Genomic DNA, 20,430 nt, shown 5'->3' with positions numbered 1-20,430 from the left:
CCATGTTTGAACTTAGTATATAGAGCTTTGATCTTTGGTATTGTCAAAGACTACAGCTGCATGAAGTCTTTTTAAAAAAAATAACAGGTTTATCGATACGTAATTTATATATCACACAATTCTTATTTAAGGTGCACAATTCAATGGTTTTTGGTATGCGCATCCATAACCACAATCAATTTTAGAATATTTCATCACCCCCAAAAGAGACCTCACACCCATAAGTCGTCCATGAGATAGTCTTTTTTTTTTTTTTTTTTTTTGAGACGGAGTCTCGCTCTGGTGTCCAGGCTGGAGTGCAGTGGCACAATCTCCACTCACTGCAACCTCAGCCTCCTGGGTTCAAATGATTTTCCTGCCTCAGCCTCCTGAGTAGCTGCAATTACAGGTGTGCACCACCATGCCCGGCTAATTTTTATATTTTTAGTAGAGATGGGGTTTTACCATGTTGGCCAGGCTTGTCTCAAACTCCTGACCTCAGGTGATCCACACACCTCGATCTCCCAAAGTGCTGGGATTATAGGCGTGAGCCACTGCGCCTGGCCCCAGCAGATTAATACATATGTTTATCTTATAGAAATACTCAGGATAACGTTTCATCAAATATCCGTGCACCTGTGGCCCAGGCAAGTCAACAAATAAAGTTACCATCACGAGTCCATCCTTTATTAACTTGATTCCCATATGCATCTCATTAAGCCATATTTAACCTCCAAACGAAGACAATAACAAGGTCATAATTCTGTTTAACATAACATAACTATGATGTGTACAACTCAATATGCACCAATCCCTTCCCAGAGAGGAGGTAAAGTCCTTGAGTGATGTTTACTCTTCTCCTTCATATAACTTAAACACGATGATGTAAAATTAACAATACATAAACACTATAACAGAAAGTCAATATGTCTTATGTTACATGATAAGGAAATGAGAGGGAAGAAAACAAAGGTATTTGCTTTACTTTATACTCATACATTCATAACAAAATAAGGAGGAAATACTCATGGCAATTACAGTCCTTGTTTTTGTAGCTGGTCATGTGATCATAGCTGGTATTTATAACTACCCTGTTTTAGTACTCACATTTTCTATTTCCTTTTACCTTCAGCAAGCACCTTAGCTGGTCATGATATGTTACCTGGTGGGTGGCCGGGATCTTTATTCCTGAAGGATTTGGACCATTAGTAAAACTGCCTGGATTGGGTTGTTGTATCTTCCTGTTGACCTTAATCACAGGATATGTGATTGAGAGGCATCACCTTAAACACTAAGAGATGCCCTAAGGAACCTGCCGTATTCCAGACATACTCTTCCTTCCATCCATTGTGGAGTAGCAGTCCAACTTCCTTGTGGTAGTCAGGATTATTCACTGTAACCAAAACAGTAACTCCCTTGTTTGTTTGTTGATTCAGAGGCATGAGGAGCCCAAAGTGGCTGGGTGGGCATCTTAACTTCTAGTTCAGTGGAATTGTTGTGTCTTCTGCTGGAAGCATTCCCTCCTTTGGAATCAAGACCTCTAGACCTTTAGATCATATGGTCTCTGGAATAGGAAACAAAAACTTTGCTGGTAGGTTACTAGGGGTAATAGTGAGTGCTGCCACTCCCATTTCCATCCCTTGATTCCTGGACCCGTGAAACCTGGCTATGGAAGAAATAGCAACATATATTGGATGCTGACTCAGAACATATATAACCTTCTGGAGAACCTTGCCCCAGGCCTGCAGAGTATTGCCACCTAACTGGCACAGGAACTGAGTCTTCAAAAGGCCATTCTACTGTTCTGGCAAGGGAGCTGCTTCAGGATGGTGAATTCCATGAGCTTGGGTCCACTGCTATGCTTCATTTGCTGTGAAGTGCATTGAGGTCCTCGATGAGAAGTAATGCTGTGTGGAACACTATGATGGTGGATAAGTCATTCCATAAGTTCATGGAGTGCAGTTGTGGCAGAAGCATTGCATGCAGGAAGGCAAATCTGTATCCAGAGTAAGCTTCTGTCTAGTAAGAATAAAACTCTCAACCAGGTATGGTGGCTCGTGCCTGTAATCCCAGCACTTTTGGAGGCTGAGGTGGAAGGATCCCTTGAGCCTCGGAGTTCAAGATCAGCCTGGGCAACAGAGGAAGACCCTGTCTCTATTTTTTTAAAAAAAGGATAAAACTCTCCCCCTTCCATGATGGAAGGGGTACAATATAACCAATCTGCCACCAACCTGCTGGGTGATTACCTGGGGATTGATGTCGTATTGGGGGGATTGATGTCAGTATTGGTCTCTGCTGCTGGAAAATGGAGCACTCAGCAGTAGCCTGTAGCCAGGCTGCCCTTGGTAAGTGAAAGTTCATGTTGCGGATCCATGTGTTACCCCCTCCTCCTTACCATCATGGACACTTTGTTCAAGAGCCCATAGGGCTAGGGAAAGTGGCTGACTGGTATCCACAAAATGGGTCATCCTATATATCTTATTATTACCCTCTGCTGAGGTCACCCTTTGGTGAACATTCATATGGGACATAAATACCTTTACATTCTTTGCTCATTCGGAGAGATCTGTCCACGTATCTCTTCCCCAAATTTCCTTGACACGAATTTTCCAATCATATTCCTACCAATTTCCTGACCATTCAGCCAAACCATTGGCCACAACCTATGAATAGATATATAATCACATGTCTGGCTATTTCTCCTTCCAAGCAAAGTGCACATCCAAGTACACTGCCCAAAGTTATGCTTCCTGGGAGGGCTGTCCTTCACCACTGTCCTTCAGGGATGTCTCAAGGAAGGGCTATAGTGTTGCAGCTATCCATTTTCAGGCAATGCCTGGCTATCAGGAGAACCACCTGTAAACAGCAGGTCAAATTCTTCTCTTCCTCTGTCAACTAGTCATTGGATACTCTCTATGAGGCCATAGGTGCACGCTGATAGAGAAACACAGTATCTTATAGTAGGAAGGGGGACCACAGGCATTTGGGCCCCTTCTTCATGTAACTTACTTGTGCCTTCAGGACTTGCATGGACTTAGTTACGTATATACCACTCCCATTTGATGGCGATATATACGTGACTTCAGGTGGTCCTTATTGATAGGTATGGAGAAAAAAACATTTGTTGGAATAATAGCTGCATAGCAGATTCCAAGATATGTGTTAATTTGTTCAAGCAATGAAACCACATCAGTAGCACACCCAACTTTATGACTTGATGTATTAGATAACACTCAGCTCATGATGGTAGCTCAGGTCACATGATAACTTGGTGGCCCATGGTTAATAATTCAGTCTCTACTAGGGCCCATGAGCAGGGTAAGAGCTGTTTTTCAAAAGAAGGGTGATGATCAGCAGAGAATGGCAGGGGATTGCTTCAAATCCCAAGGGCCTGCACTACGATTCACTGGCAGAGGCCTGCCAAAAGCTCCAAACAGCACCCATATCTGCTGCAGACACTCCAGACACCATCACATCTGCTGGCTCACATGGCCCGATCAAGTGGCAGAACAGCTGGCACTGCAGCCTATTGCAGAACCTCCCTTTGTTCTGGATCCCACTCAGAACCAGCTGCTTTTTGGGTCACTTGGTAAATGGGCTGGAGCAACACACCAAATGAGGAATCTGTTGCCTTCAAAATTTAAAGAAGCCCATTGGGGCACTATGCCTCTTTTTGGGTTGTAGGCTGGGCCTACAACAACTTACCAGGTACAACAACTTAACCTTCACCTTAGAAAGGATATCTAGACATGCCCCATGCCACTGGACCCCTAGAAATTTCACTGACATAGAAGCCTCCTGAATTTTTGTCAAATTTATTTCCCAATCTTTGACACACAGATGTCTTACCAATAAGTCTAGGGTAGTTGCAACTTTTTGGTTGGTAGTCCAATCAGCATTATGTCTTCAGTGCCTGAAACAGTGTTGTTGACTGTTTGTGCACCCCACAAATTCATATATTGCACCCTAATCAGCACCCCAATGTGATGATATTTGGAGATGGGGCCTTTGGAAGTTAATTAGGGTTAGGAGGTCATGAGGGTTGGGCCATCATGATGGGATTAACACCCTAATAGGAAGAGGAAGATGAGTTCTACTCTCTCTCTCTTCATGAACGCACCAAGGAAAGGCCATGTGAGGCCATAGTGAGACCCTACTGGGAGTCAAATCAGCCGGCATCTTGATCTTGTACTACCCAGACTCCAGAACAGTGAGAAATAAATTTCCCCTACTTCAGTCACCCAGTCTACGGTATTTTGTTATGGCAGCCTGAGCTGACTAAGGCAAGTGTGTTATCTTGCAGAAGGGAAAGAAGACCACGATCCCTGCAGACAAAATTATGACATAGGGCTGGAGAGTCTTGATATACTCCTGAGCTAGAACAGTGAAGGTATATTTCTGGTCTTGTCAGCAAACTGAAAGCAAACTGCTTCAGGTGGTCCTTATTGACAGGTATGGAGAAAAAAAGCATTTGTTGGATCAATAGCTGCATACCAGGTTCCAAGATACGTGTTAATTTGTTCAAGCAATGAAACCACATCAGGTAAAGCAGCTGCAATAGGAATCACCGCTTGGTTAAGTGTATGATAATTCACTGTCACTCTCTGAGATTCATCTTTCTTTTGCCCAGCCCAGATAGGTGAGTTGAATGGGGATGTGGTGGGAATACCACTTCTGCATCCTTTCAAGTCCTTGATAGTGGCACTAATCTCAGAAATCCCTCCAGGAATGCAGTATTTCTTTTGGTTACTATTTTCCTAGGTAGAGGCAGTTCTAATGGCTTCAACTTGGCCTTTCTCACCATCATAGCGCTCTTTCCACAGGTAAACAGAACCAGTGTGGGGATTCTGCCAGCTGATGTGTATATCTATTTCAATTATGCATTCTGGAACTGGGGAAATAATTACAGGATAGATTCAGAGACCTAATGTGCTCCCTGTTAAATGGACTTGAGCTAAAACTACATTGATTATCTGACTTTCATCTGATCTATTTTGACTGGTGGGCCACAGTGACATTTTGGGTATTGTGGAATTAGCATTCAGTAGTCCCTAAAATGTTTGATTATTTCCTTCTTCTCAGTGCACAATTGCCCTGGCAAAAAGCTGTATGTCCCTTTGGGTAAGACTGGAAAAAAGATTAATGTTATAAATTTTTGCAGGCCAGGAGTGATGGCCCATGCCTGTAATCCCAGCACTCTGGGAGGCTGAGGCAGGAGGATCACTTGAGTCCAGAATTTCAAGACTAGCCTGGACAACATAGGGAGAACTTGTCTCTACAAAAACTGAAATAAAAAAATTAACCAGGTGTGATGACATCTGCCTGTGGTCCCAGCTACTCAGTAGGCTGAGGCGGGAGGATCGCTTGAGCCCAGGAGGTCGAGGCTGCAGTGAGCTGTGATCATGTCACTGCACTCCAGCCTGGGTGACAGAGTGAGACCCTGTCTCAAAAACAAACAAAAACCTTTTTTTTTTTTTTTTTTTTCCAGTATACTTGGATTCTTCCTCAAGGGGACCTGGCCTCCCCTTCATTCAAGGATTCGGGGTCTGTAAACTGGCTCAAGGCTGGAAATTGCTTGAGGGGCCATGCTGTTGTTATGATTCAGGTTCGGCTTTTGTTCACTTGACTTAGAACTTTTATGTTTATATGGATAAAGTAAGAATTTAATAGGCCTATTATCTATTCAATTCCAGAAGCATCATCTTCAATGAGCCAATGCCATAGGTCTGTGCAAGTCAAACCATTCTGATTGCTGCCTGGACCCTGTACGGTAACCATTCCCATCTTGCCTCTGGTAGTTGAGTGCTGCCCCTTGGCTCCTGCCACGCTGGAATCTACTCCCATTCCATTTAGGTTTTCCAGTTAGCGCTGTGGCTCCCATCATCAGGTCTGGACCACAGAGAAGAGCAATCGCAGAGCTCTTCAAGGATGCTGGGCTCCCCTCACAAATTTATTTCTCACAACACTGGTGAAAGGTATATGTTTTGGTGAGTGAGCAGGTCTTAAATGACACATCCACTATACCATTCCAGTCTCCTTACACCTTTCAATCCCTTCCTCTTCGTGAAACCAAGGCAGATCTGGCATTTCCCACTTGCTTACTACGGGTCACCTTCTGGTCCACATTTCAGCCATTCAACCAAACAAACTATTAGAGCCCTTTCTAATTTCCCAAGATACAACATTAAATTCAGACTCTGCTTTGTGAGTCCATATCAATAAATTTGACCTGATCCAACTTTACACTCCTTCCACCATTATCCCACATCTTTAATATCATTCCAACATATGTTCCCAGATTTCTATCTGTATAAATTAGAAAACTAAAGTAGTTCTTTTGGAGTATAGAATACCAACTCATGGATCACATTTTGTGCCTTATCTTTAGGGGTCTGTTGACACTTTAGTCTAGTTATAGGTCTAGAAGCAAAGAGGGGTGATGGGACGGGTCCTGAAAAGAATCAGCATTGTCTTCATGACAACTCCCTCAGGGACGTCATTACAGTTTCCTCAGGCCACACAGGATTAATTCTCTCAGACGGGGGTATGGAAGCTGCTGCTTTCACTGGGGGTAGAGAGGCTGTTTCCACTCAAAGAAGACTTCAGAGAAGACTCATCAGAATTTAGGGGCTCAATGTCCCCATTCAATGTCTTCCCTCATGTCCCCATTCCAAATTGCAGGATTCATGCCTTCTCCATCAGTGTCCTCACTTTAACAGTGGACACCTTGTGATGCTGGGAGTTCAATTTGTGTCATAATCCAGTGAGTTGCAGGTTGAGATTCTGGGTTTGATTTTCAGCCATCTCAGTTCTGCTATAGGAGATAAGGGTCTCTTTCACAGCATACAGAGAAGCTCTTAGGTCATTTATGTGGTGTATGAGCTGCGAACTTGAATCCCTGGACTCATTCTACCCCACCCCCACCAGTTTGTCTAGCCACATTAAGAGCCATCGGCCAATCTCACAATATTCATTATTTTGACAAAAATGTTCTAAAGTATCACATATACAGTCACATACAGCCTTGCTTCTTGTAAGTGGTTGATTAGAAGTAGCCAATGGTGATATTTTGTATATCTCTATTGCCAGAGCATACTGTGGGCTATCAGTGCACTCTTTACTGCTGGAAATAGAGTCATGAGCATCTTTACATCTAATTACAGAAAATTGCAAATATCCCAGAAATCATTTAGAAAACTCGACCTTAAAACATTGTTCCTCTAGAAGCACGCTTGGCACCAAAATCTGTATTACCCTCGGTTCTCCAGAGAAACAAAACCAAAAAAAAAAAAAAAAAAAAGGATGTATCTATAAAAAGATATTTGCTATAAGGAATTGGCTCATGAAGTTATGGAGGCTGACAAGTCCTAAGATCTGCATTTAGCAAGCTGGAGATCCAGCAGAGCCGACAATTTAACTCCAGTCTGAGTCTGAAGGCTTCAGAACCAGGAGAGCCAATGGTATAGTTCCAGTCCAAAACTGGCAGGCTGGGGACCGAGGAAGAGCCAATATTTCAGTTTGAGTCTGAAGGCAGGAAAAAATTAAAACAATGTCCCTGTTCTGAACCCCTTCTCAGGCAGGAGGTGTTCTCTCTTACTTGCAGGAGAGTCGTTCTTTTTTTCTATTTAGGCCTGAGATTGGATAAGGCCCATCACATTCCAGAGGGGGCAATTTGCTTTACTCAGTTTATTGATTTAAACATTAAACTCATCCAAAAACACTAAGAACAATGTTTGATCAAATGTCTGTGTATCCTGTAATCCAGTCATGTTGACACATAAAATTAACGCTCACGGTCACCCTATTTTGAAGCCCACCAGCACTGAGAACTTACAAGAAACATTTAGTGTTTTATGTCTAAATATGAATAGCCAGGGATCACTAAGCATCAGAGGCCAAGCCTCTAAAATGAAACGCAGAGCCCAAATAAGAGTAACTTGAAGGAAACAGAAGAAAATGTCGAAAACAAACTACTTGCTATTAGTTAATATCCTCAGAAAAGGTGAGAGTCAAGATGCATGTAAGAATGAGGGTGATAAAAAAGTTAATATTCAGAGAACAAGAAAGAGCCTCCTGGATATTGAAACAAAGATGGCACAACCGTAAAACTAAATATGAAGGGTGACGTTGAAAAAAATCTTCCCCAAAGCAGAAGAGGACACTGAGACAGGAGTAGCAGCAAACAAGATAAGCAAATTAGAAGATCCATCAGTAATTATATCAGAGTGAGAGAACAGAGAAAGCAAGAGGAGAGGGAGATTATTTAACGATCAAAAAACCAAGACAGGCTGGGCAGGGTGACTCACATATGTAATCCCAGCACTTTGGGAGGCTGAAGTCAGGAGTTTGAAACCAGCTTGGCCAACATGGAGAAACCCAATCGCTACTAAAAATACAAAAATTAGCCAGGTGCGGTGGCGCACATCTGTAGTCCCAGCTACTTGGGGGCTGAGGCCGGAGGATGGGTGGAACCCAGGAGGTGGAGGTTGCAGTGAGCCGAGATCATGCCATTGCAATCCAGCATGGGCAACAGAGGGAGACTCCCTCTCAAAACAAAAACAAAAACAAAACAAAACCCCCAAAAACCCAAGACAAACGATATGACTTTTGCTGAATTAAAGGATATGAATTTTCCTACTGAGTGGCCTACTAAGTGCTCAGCACAATGAATGCAGTGGGGGCCGGGGGGTGAGGGGGCATGTGACCCAAGCCAGAAGGACCCAAGCCTTCTAAAGGACAAAATTAGGATCAAGACAAGATGACTTTTTATGTGAAGTCAGGAAGGCATGAGCTCGGTGTTTCTGTTGGCTGTTTCTCTCCACATTTCGGGAAAGCCCATCTGTCTCATCCAGAGCAGAAATAAGAGATGGAAAGAGAGATGGAGAGGGAGGAAGAGAGAGAGAGAGAGAGAGAAAATACATTGTGTTGGAATCTCTTGTTTTCATCATTTGTGAGACCAGACTCACCCTTCAGCACTTTCTTCTCTGGTGTGATGGGAACCAATACATCTTTCTTTTGGCCAAAACGTTTTGAGACTGTTTTCGACATGAGTGCGATGGGTGGTCTGTAATCCACAGACTGCAGGTGCTTGTCACTGTTCTAGCCAAACCCAAACCCACACACGCACACACACGTGCATGCTGTACTCCTCATCTGCAAACCACTGCTCAGAGGAAAGAAGTTCATTTAATCATTCATGAAAGCAGTTGCTCTTGACCACTTAGCGCATTGCAGACACTGTGCTGGTGAATGAATGAGGGTCAGTCTCTGCCTTTAAAGGGCTTCTTATCAAAAAGCCTCCTGGTGAAGGCAGAAAAGCAGGCAATTTCATGTGGCTGAGATGTTGGGCACAGCGCACCGAAGGAGGACATAGCAGGGGTGTCTAACGTGGCTTGGTGGTTAATGGTTAGGAAAAGCTTTCTAGGGATGTTTCTTTGGAGCTGAGTCTTACTGAGTAAGTAGGTGTTGCCCATGGGGTCAGCACAGGGAGAGGAGAGGGCGTCTTTGGAAAATTCCAGCAGTTCAGTGTGTCTGGAGTTGGTGGCAAGAGATAAGCCCGGGGAGGGCAGTGAGTGGGAGTTAGGTCATGAAGGAAAAAATAAATACAAATGTCAATGCAGTAAAGCTACCATTTAAGGAGATCACAAAAGGACAAAACTGCTCTTCTTAAATGCTTCCCTAGTACTCGGCGGCAGTTTGGCTGTGGTGAATATTGAACTGAGCATGACTTTTGGCTTTATTCATGTCCTGATATTTCAAAATGCCTTTTCTTTATGCCTTTTCTTCCTCAGCATTTGCTTACCCAGTAGCAGCTAGACCCCAAGGCTAGGAAAACAGACAGAACTTGGGTGAATTCAAAGACACTCTTAGCCTCCCCAGGTGCCCACTGGAGAATGCTGGATGACGGAGCTTTTTAGGATAGCCCGACTGGCCACACCAGGTGTAGTCAGGGTTCTGTCCTGAGAGAAGCAAGAGAGTGACAAGGAAAAGCTTATGAACCACGGTCAGTCTTGGGACACGCTCCTCCAGTGGCGCCATGGGCCTGTGCGCTGGTAAGCACCCTCCCAACACCCAGACCTCCTTTCTCTCTCTTTCTTTTTTTTGGTAAAACTCTTTTTATTGTATTGTATTTTACATATGTAATGTGTACAACATGATTTTGTTGTTGTTTTTGAGATGGAGTCTTGCTCTGTCGCCTAGCCTGGAATGCAGTGGCACAATCTCGGCTCACTGCAACCTCTGCCTCTTGGTTCAAGCAATTCTTCTGCCTCAGCCTCCCAAGTAGCTGAGATTACAGGCGCATGCATCACCACACCCAGCTAATTTTTGTATTTTTAGTAAAGACGGGGTTTTATCATGTTGACCAGGCTGGTCTCGAACTCCTGACCTCAGGTGATCCGCCCGCCTCAGCCTCCCAGAGTGCTGGGATTACAGGTGTGAACTACTGCGCCCGGCCTTGATGTTTTGATATTCATGAATATAGTGAAGTTATTACTACAGCCAAGTAAATCCCTCACCTTGCATAGCTACCTGCCTTTCTTTCCTCCCTTTCCTTCCTCCTTCCTTTCTCTCTCTCTTTCTTGTGATAAGAGTGCCTAAAATCTATTCTCTTAGCAAGTTTCCAGTATATTAGCTATAGTACTCATGTTGTACATTAGCTTTCCTGATTTATTCACCCTTTGACCCTTTGTACTTTTTTTTTTTTTAGACAGAGTCTCGATCTGTTGCCCAGGCTGGAGTGCAGTGGCATGATCTTGGCTCACTGCAACCTTCACCTCCCGGGTTCAAGTGATTCTCCTGCCTCAGACTCCTGAGTAGCTGGGATTACAGGTGTGCACCACCACGCCTGGCTAATTTTTGTATTTTTAGTAGAGTTGGGGTTTCACCATGTTGCCCAGGCTGGTCTTGAACTCCTGACCTCAGGTGATCCACCCACCTTGGCTTCCCAAAGTGCTGAGATTACAGGCATGAGTCCCTGCACTCGGCCTACCATTTGACTCTTTGACCTACATTTCCCCATTGCTTACTCCTTCCTAACACCTGGTAACCATCTTTCTACTCTAGGTTCAACCAGATTATTGCAAATGGCAGATCCCTTTTCTTTCTTTCTTTCTTTCTTTATTTTTTTTTTTTTGAGAGACAATGTTACTGTCACCCAGGCTGGAGTGCAGTGGTGCCATCATAGCTCATTGCAGCCTCTAACTCCTGGGCCCAAGGGATCCTCCTGCCTCAGCATCTTGAGTAGCTGGGACTACAGGCACATGCCACCATGCCTGGCTAATTTTTAAATTTTTTTTTTTGTAGAGATGGAGGTCCTACTATACTGTCCAGGCTGGTCTTGAACTCCTGGCCTCAAGTGATCTTCCTGCCCTGGCTTCCCAGAGTGCTGATATTACATATGTGAGCTACTGTACCTAACCTGCCTGTTAGAAACTTTAACAAAAAAGGTTTCTTATTGTATGAAGACTTCTGCAGCTTGCTTTTCTTATTCACCTTTAAGCTTCTAAAATGCCTGTTTTCATTAATAATATTTATCATTGAAGAAAACTGCAATGACTAGAGAAATAGTAAACCCATCTCAGCCACAAATTCAGCATGCTGGCCTATGGACATTTTCTTCCAGGGGTCCTAAAAGTTCTTTTTTTTTTTTTTTTTTTTTTTTTTGAGACAGAGTCTCGCTCTTTCACCCGGGCTGGAGTGCAGTGGCGCGACCTCGGTTCATTGCAAGCTCTGCCTCCTGGGTTCACGCCATTCTCCTGCCTCAGCCTCCTGAGTAGCTGGGACTACAGGCACCCGCCACCGCGCCCGGCTGATTTTTTGTATTTTTAGTAGAGATGGGGTTTCACCATGTTAGCCAGGGTGGTCTTGATCTCCTGACCTCGTGATCCGCCCGCCTCAGCCTCCCAAAGTGCTGGGATTACAGGCGTGAGTGACCGCGCCTGGCCTGAAGTTCTAATGGGGCATAAAGATGCACATTTTCAGGCATTTACTTTGGACGGCTGATCATTGATCTTACACGTTGATAATTGTTTTTCTCCCTCACATTAAACCCACCTTTTTTTTAATTTTTAATTTTATTATTTTAATTTTAAGTTCTGGATACATGCACAGAATGTGCAGGCTTGTCACATAGGTAAACATGTGCCATGGTGGTTTGCTGCACCTATCAACCCATCACTAGGTATTAAGCTCCACATGCATTAGCTATTTATTCTGATTCTCTCCCTCCCCCCACTCCCCCACAGATCTGGGTGTGTGTTGTTCCCCTCCCTGTGTCCACGTGTTCTCATTGCTCAGCTCCCACTTATGAGAGAGAACGCGCAGTGTTTGGTTTTCTGTTCCTGTGTTAGTTTGCTGAGGATGATGGCTTCCAGCTTCATCCATACCCCTGCAAAGTACAGGATATCATTCCTTCTTATGTCTGCATAGTATTCCATGGTGTATATGGACCACATTTTCTTTTCCAGTCTATGATTGATGGTCATTTAGGTTGATTCCATGTCTTTGCTATTGTGAATAGTGGTGCAATAAACATACGTGTGCATGTATCTTTATAATAGAATGATTTATATGCCTTTGTAAACCCACTTTTAAACGTGGAGAATGTTTTTTATTTGATGTCCTTCATAGAATCCTTACATAGCAGTAAAAAGTAGAAAACATTTAAATCTGAAGATTAATTATAAATTTTAAAACTCTGATTTGCTGACTATATACGTGGTCAGAATATTTATATAGGCTGGGCACAGTTGTGCACGCCTGTAATCCCAGCACGTTTGGAATACCAAGGTGGGTATTGGGTGGACTGCTTGAGCTCAGGAGTTTGAGGCCAGACTGGGCAATATGGTGAAACCCCTCTCTCAATAAAAACAAAACAAAACAAACTACTTATAGAGCAGTTTCTGCTCGTATGAAAGAAAGACAAGTAACAAAATCTTGTCTCTTTCCCAGAAAATAATGATAATTATAGGAACTGCCAGTTTAAACCCTAGAAGAAATTTTATAAGGACACCCATCTCCCCTCTCAGGTTCCAGGAGAACACTTTTTGGGTAGTGCCAGGCCTAGGGGTGGGATGGGTTTCCCAGGGTGCCCCAGCTGTGCCTGAAGAATTCAGGAATGTTAGATAACCCTCAGTTACCAAAACAGTCCTGTGTCAGCTAGGCCTGTGCAGAAAGGTGAATGAATGCTTGTGCTTTGGAATTCCCCCCCACCCCCACCCCACCCACCAGCCTTCTCTCTCGCTTAGTAATAAAACAGAGCTCATGCTTGCTATGGGTGTTATTGCTCTTCAGGATTACACATTAATCCATACTGTGTAATTACTTTACAGCAACTTTGTTTTCTTAATTGTGCTGAGGCATCTGAGGAATTTGACACTGCCGTGGTGAGGTTGGCATTTGTTTATACCAACAACACACACCATTAAGAAGCTTAAGCTAGCAAAAGCCTAATGCATTAGAGATGCCATGGCTCAAATATGAAATCATATCACGTAGCATAGCTTAACCCGGGCACCAAGCTGTGATGTTTTATGAGTAAAAGGAGTCACTCCCCTTAGGCTAGGGCATGGTTAAGTTGAACACAGGAATGACATCATCTTGACTTTGCCTGGGCATTTGGCCATGTATATCCTGTACGCTGCATCTTTAATAATGGGAAAAGTCATCCTGTGTCTTTCACCATGAGAAAGACAAGAAGTCAGGGTTAAATTGAATTAAATACAAATCATCTTCAAAATCTGAAAACTGTGCCTCACAGAATTGGACTAAAAAAAAATAGCCTTTATCTGAACCAGTGCAGTGAAGATCTGAGATTGTCCACATTTCCCCCATCCTTTAGCTCCGGATGACACTGTAGAGACCACTGAATGTGGTGCTTGTGGGACAAAGGGTGGGGCTGAAGCCTAGCTCCCCAAAGCCTCTGCAGAGATAGCATGGGAGTGAGGAGGGCTCTGCAGGTGGACCTGTGGCTGTGAAGTTAAAACATTGACCCTCCGTGGATCACAAAAAATGCAGTACTGCTGTTTCCCATGTGCACTTTGCTCAGTAAAGTAAGGTCGGGGCGCAGGGAAGAAACTCGAAGGGGAGGCAGAACCCCAGGGCTAATCCTGACTCACTGTTAACTGGCTCTATGGCATTGGGCATGAAATGGAACCATTTGGGAAGTTTCAAAACATACGGATTTGCACCTTTAAAAAATAAATTGCACAGTACTCTCTTTCCAGAGACGTTAAGATAATGGGAAAACAACTGCTCCTGGGAATGGAGAGATGAGGATCTGAATCTTGGCTCTGTGATGGAATTTCTGAATTGCCCAGGCAAGTTACTTACCTCTTAGGGCTTCCATTTCTTCACTCTTAAATAATGCCAGCGACCTCATAGAGTTAGCTCTGAATTAATGAGATGATATTTGTAGTGCAACTGGATCACTGCCTAACGTTTTAGTCCACTTGTGCTGCTATAACAAAATATCATAGACTGGGCGGCTTGAACAACAGATACTTATTTCTCACAATTCTAGAGGCTCATAAGTCTAAGATCAAGCTGCTAGCAAATTCGGTTTCTAGTGAGGGCCGGCTTCCTGGCCGGTAGACAGCCACCCTCCTTGCGGTGTCCTTACACGGACTCTTCTGTGTGTGTGCTCATGAAAAGGTGATCACTGTCTTCCTCTTTGTAGAAGGGCACTAATCCCATCAAGGAGCTCCACTTTGATAACGAAATCTAAACTTAATTACCTCCCAAAGGCCCCACCTCCAAATACCATCACATTCGGGATAAGGGTGTCAATACACTGTTTTTTTCTTTTAGATGGAGTCTCGCTCTGTTGCCCAGGCTGAAGTGCAGTGGTGCCATCTCAGCTCACTGCAGCCTCCACCTCCCCGGTTTAAGCGATTCTCCTGCCTCAGCCTTGAGAGTAGCTGGGATTATAGGCACCCACCACCAAGCCCGGCTAATTATTGTATTTTTAGTAGAGACAGGGTTTCACCATGCTGGCCAGGCTGGTCTCAAACTCCTGACCTCAGAAGATCCACTCGCCTTGGCCTCCCAAAGTGCCGGGATTACAGGTGTGAGCCGCTGCGCCCGGCCCAATAGACCAATTTTGAAGGGGCATATTTAGCCCATAACACTTCACAAATAGGAAGTACTCAGTAAACAGTAAGAATTATTATTATCCATAAAATGGGTAGGTTGGCTAACATGCTCTCTAGGGTATTTTCTAACTTAGAAAAAAATTCCAGGTAATGTTATTAGCAACTCCTTTGCCCCTGCGTAATATCTTCCTCGCTTCGGACCTCACAAGAACAGCACTCTCTTCCTTTCTGCCTTGGAAACTCCTTCCATGTCTGTGAGTTAGCGCCACCTTTTATCCAGCCATTTAATCAAACACAACGTGCTTGTTCTATCTAATTGGTATCCTTCAAATCCATTCATTTCTCCCCATATCTACTGCTACGAAGAACTAATGTTTAGACAATTATTATCCCTTGCATGAATTACTAACATTGCCTTTTAACTAGCTTCCTGCCTTCCAGAACTGTACTTCCTACTTTATCCACGGGTAACCATGAATGGATTCCAGGTGTGTTCATTCCCTCAACCCTCATGGCAGCTGGGTGGGGTCTGGGGCCACCTCTTCCTGTTCCCCCATTGTGCCATGTAATATTACCATTTTCCATGCATGTTGTGGGTGCAAAATCTGGGAGGCACTAGTGTCTAATCCACTCTGTACACTGCAGCCAAAATGATCTTTGAAAGGAAAAGTCAGTGGCTATCGTGTGCCTTTAAGATCAATTAAAATTCCTTAGGCTGATAGATTCAGTTCACTTCATCAGCTTTAATTTATATCAGGCTCAACAGGCTATCTTGAGAAAATATTTTCCGAATTCCTTTAATTCTTTTTTTTTTTTTTAGCCTGCCAATAACTTAGCTTGGAGTGGTGAGCTTCTAGAATTTTCCCACAGTGTAGAGGAGACACTCCTGCCCCCAGTTATAGATGGAGTCAGAAAAGGGAACAGGATGTGGGGAAAGTAAAAGAGCCCACTGGGCCGGGCGTGGTGGCTCACGCCTGTAATCCCAGCACTTTGGGAGGCTGAGGCAGGCAGCTCACGAGGTCAGGAGTTCAAGACCAGCCTGGCCAACATGGTGAAACCCCGTCTCTACTGAAAATACAGAAGTTAGCTGGGCGTGGTGGTGGGTGCCTATAGTCCCAGCTACTAGGGAGGCTGAGGCAGAAGAATCGCTTGAATCCGGGAGGCAGAGGTTGCAGTCAGCCAAGATCGGGCCACTGTACTCCAGCCTGGGCGACAGAGCGAGACTCAGGCTCAAAAAAAAAAAAAAAAAAAAAAGAGCCCACTGTACTTGGGTGGCTGAGGTAGAAGGATCACTTGAGGCCAGGAGTTCGAGGCTGCAGTGAGCTATGATTGCACCTCTGTTGTCCAGCTTGGGAGACAGAGTAAGACACCGTCTCTAAAAAAATAAAAAGAAATTAAAAAAAAAAGAAAACCTACTGGTTTTCTGGTCCTGAGGATTCTTGGGAGGAGAAGGGAGAAAGAGTGTTTGTGCAAAACGAAAGAAGAGGGAGGAGAGGGAAGCTGCCAGTCCTTAAGTCTCTGGTGGTGGAGTGGGGTGGGGGCGGGGGACAGGGATGTTAATTAAATTAGTGGGTTACACCAAGAGGAAGGAGGGGAGCTATTCCCATACGTTTTCTAGGGCACAGCCTCAGAAATATATGGCAGTGTGAATATTTTTTAAGGCTCAACTTCAATTCCTATGTGGAACACAAGCCAGGTCCATTGCGGGGCCTCCTGAGGCAGGGGGAGGTGAGCCTGGGGCAGAGGCTACTCGGAGGCTGGACACCAAGCTCAGGGGAAAACAGCCAGCAGGGCCAAAGTGAGGTGGAGTCCTGAGCAAGCTGGGAGGCCCAGCTCACAGGCTGCACCAACAGCTCACATGACAAGCAACTCCAGAATCATGCTCTGGGGTCTGAGAACCTGTGTCTCCCTGAAACCTCACAGGTACCTCTATTACACACCCTTCCTCCTGTGCACCTGGACAGCCTCTCAAGAAAGAATCAGGCCCGGACACAGTGGTTCACGCCTGTAATCCCAACACTTTGGTAGCCCGAGGCAGGTGGATCACCTGAGGTCACGGGTTCGGGACCAGCCTGGCCAACATGGCGAAACCCTGTCTCTACTAAAAATTCTAAAGATTAGCCAGGCATGGTGGTAGGTGCCTGTAATCTCAGCTACTCGGGAGGCTGAGGTAGGGAGAATTGCTTGACCCTGGGACGTGGAGGTTGCAATGAGTTGAGATCGCGCCACTGCACTCCAGCCTGGGAGACAGAGGGAGACTCCGTCTCAAAAAATAAAAAAAAAATAAAAATAAAAAAGAAAGAAAGAATCAGAAGAGAGGAGGCTTCTCAGAGATTGAGCATTTTTTTCCAAGAGAGACTTGGCATTCCCTAAACAGTCTATTTAAATCATTGGACTGTATTATGCATTTAACAGACTTGAGCATTAACTTAATTAATTTTTCCTTCGACTGTTGAAGACTTAGGGAAAGGACTAAAATAAAGAAGTTACCATTTTCTGCACATCTCAATTTGAGTGTGTGACACACTTTGCAAACCTGTTATATTTGCAAAGCTCAAAGCAAAGCAATGGTTTAAGGTGGCATGCAAAACTGACAGTTCTCTTTTCCCATTTCTCCTCTTTACTTCTGCTTCTCAGGTTTTGCAAAGTCAGCGGAGAATGGAAGGCAATGTTCTGAGATTCCACATTTGGGCAATTGATTGAATGATGCTGTAACACACAAGACTGGAATGGAGTTGAGTCTGGGAACCTGATTATGAGCTACATTTTGGACAAGTTTAACTTGATGTAATTACGCATTACCAGTATCAAGCTATGTCTTGCAAATTGTGGGTATCTACTTGGAGCTAAAGAGATTGGGACAGGAGATATAGATTGGAGAGTTTTCAACATTTGAGTGATAAATGAAGCTGTTGGGATGGATGAGATCCCCTCCAATGAACAGTAAGAACATATATTTTTGGTAGAGAAAAGGGCTAATGATAAAGACTGAGAAAAAAGAATGTTAGTAAAATGGCCAACTGGGAAAAAGTGACAGAGCTGTGGAAGGCAAAATAAGTTTCTTTCTTTCTTTTTTTTTCTTTTTTCTTTTTTTTAAGATGGAGTCTCATTCTCTCACCCAGGCTGGAGTGCAGTGGCGTGATCTCAGCTCACTACAACCTCTGCCTCCCCAGTTCAAGCAATTCTCCCGCCTCAGCCTCCCAAGTGGCTGGGATTACAGGCACATGCCACCATGCCCAACTAATTTTTGTATTTTTAGTAGAGATGGGGTTTCACCATGTTGGCCAGGCTGATCTTGAACTCCTGACCTCAGATGATCCACCCGCCTTAGCCTCCCGAAGTGCTGGGATTACAGAAGTGAGCCACCATGCCCGGTGAAGAAATCCGTTTATTTAGACATTCTCTTCTTAGGCATTTTTAAGTTTTCCCACTGCTGTAATACCACTGTGTATTTGTCACTTTCAGTCTTCTCTTCAAACACTTTTTTTTGGGAGAATCTGCATCACTGTCTCTGTTCCTGCTTCCTTATCCTCTCCAATGAGAAGATCCAATGTATCTCCCACTTTGACCATTCTGCTTTTCTTCCGTAATTTTTCCCCATTCAGCCTGAATTCACCTTTGCAGAATGCATCTTCCACTTTGTTTCTTCCAATATCCAGGCTTGTCTTCAGGACAACGTCATCCTGAAAAGACCGCACTACTGTTTCCAGGTCTTGATAGTCTTTGCTATAGTAAGGCCATCCTCAAGCTCCTCTTCCTGCTCCCTCATCTCGTTCTGATCACTTTCTACATCAGAGTCCTCCTCATCTCCTATTTTTTGCCGATACTTTTTAGTAGATTTTGTAGAGCTTATATTACTTTTGAGTCTTATGGAAAATGGAAAAAAATATTCCAGAGATATTAAAAGCCCCGGGAGTCTCAGTGAGAAAATGTTATGGAAAAGTGTTTTATAATTTGGTGCATGTAACTTGGTACTAGAAAAATACAAGTACTGATTCCAGGAAGTACAGAGTTTGTGTGATGAAGATGTTCCTCAGAGAACACCCCAGAGTCCAATCCAGGTATCTGGCTTTCTTAAAACACCAGCATGCAATTTGACACTAGTCATAGCCATGGCACTTATAACCTGTATGTCAGGGCCTCCGAACAGACTCCTTTTTTCCTCTGAAGTCCACAATGCTTACTGTTGGAGAACCATCTATTGGAGATGAGAGGAGACTCAGCGAGAAGAGTCAGGAGGCCCGCAGTGGGCGGGGCAGGAGCTGCTGGCGCTTGGACTAGCCCTAGGGTTTTGGCAGTGAAGATGCTGGGAAGTGGTAGAGCTGAGGACAGTTTTTGAGTGGAATTCCATCAGGACTTGATGGGTTTGGATGTGGCATTAAAGGGAAGCCTGGCTCAGAATAAAAGGGAAGTTGCAAGAGGATTGAATGATTGATAAAGAAGTCCCCAGAAGGGGTGGGAAAATGGATTCAGCATTGTTGTGTGTGTGTGTGTGTGTGTGTGTGTGTGTGTGTGTGTGTGTGTGTGTGTAGGGAGGTTAAGACTTGATCAAAGCCTGGGCAAAAAGCAAGACCCTGTCTCTGCAAAACATTTTAAAAATATTAGCTTGGCGCAGTGGTGTTCTCCTGTAGTCCCAGCTACAGGAGGCTGAGGCAGGAGGATTGCTTGAGCCCAGGAGTTCAAGGTTGCAGTGAGCTGTCATCATGCCACTGCACTCTAGCCTGGGCAGTAGAGCAAGATCCTGTCCCCCTCCTGAAAAAAAAAAAAAGAAAAAGACTTGATTGGGATGCTTTTTTTTAGGCCCAGACAAGAAGGAATGGAACATGTAAACAGAGAAACAGTCTATGACTTTGACAAATTCCGGGACCTCTCTGAGCCTTTTCTGTAAAACAGAGGCTTGTTGTTGGGATTCACACAGCTCATAAGTGCCCAGGGCCTGGCATAATGCCCGGCACCATAGCAGGTAGGGAGAGAAAAAGAGCTTTGCAATGGGGACAGAGGAAGCTTGAGGGAGCCCCTTTCTCTGGATGATGTTCTCTTGGTGAACTAGGAGAGGAAATGATCCGAGGGCAGGGGCCTGGGGCAGGAGTGGCTTTGGGGGCAGGAGAGTGATAATATTTAGAAAGCTGCCGCCGAGGAGGCTAAGGAAGATCAAGGGCTATGACTTCTGAGGGCCTTGCTGTGATTCAGTTATGTTTTTTTCCCCCTTGAAGCATTTTTTTAAGCCAACTGTTTCATTGAAAACTGAAAATCTCTCTGTACAGAGTCCAAAAACAACAGAAGTCCTATTACAATGATAAGACTTGACAGGAAAACAGCACTCAAGGGAGCTGTTCCCAGGCCGCCCTGGGTAGGAGGC

The 20,430-nt window shown here is 44.3% G+C and overlaps 1 pseudogene; it reads right to left on the bottom strand.

Annotated features, from left to right (window-relative positions):
• Positions 1-15,367: 15,367 nt before the first annotated feature.
• Positions 15,368-19,191, bottom strand: LOC100978614 (mitochondrial transcription rescue factor 1-like; annotated as a pseudogene).
• Between the last annotated feature and the right edge of the window lie 1,239 nt (positions 19,192-20,430).

The sequence above is a fragment of the Pan paniscus genome, chromosome 5 (assembly GCF_029289425.2).
Source record: "Pan paniscus chromosome 5, NHGRI_mPanPan1-v2.0_pri, whole genome shotgun sequence".
NCBI lineage: Eukaryota > Metazoa > Chordata > Mammalia > Primates > Hominidae > Pan > Pan paniscus.
The sequence above is the reverse complement of the archived record's forward strand: the minus strand, read 5'-3'. Positions and strand labels throughout refer to the sequence as shown.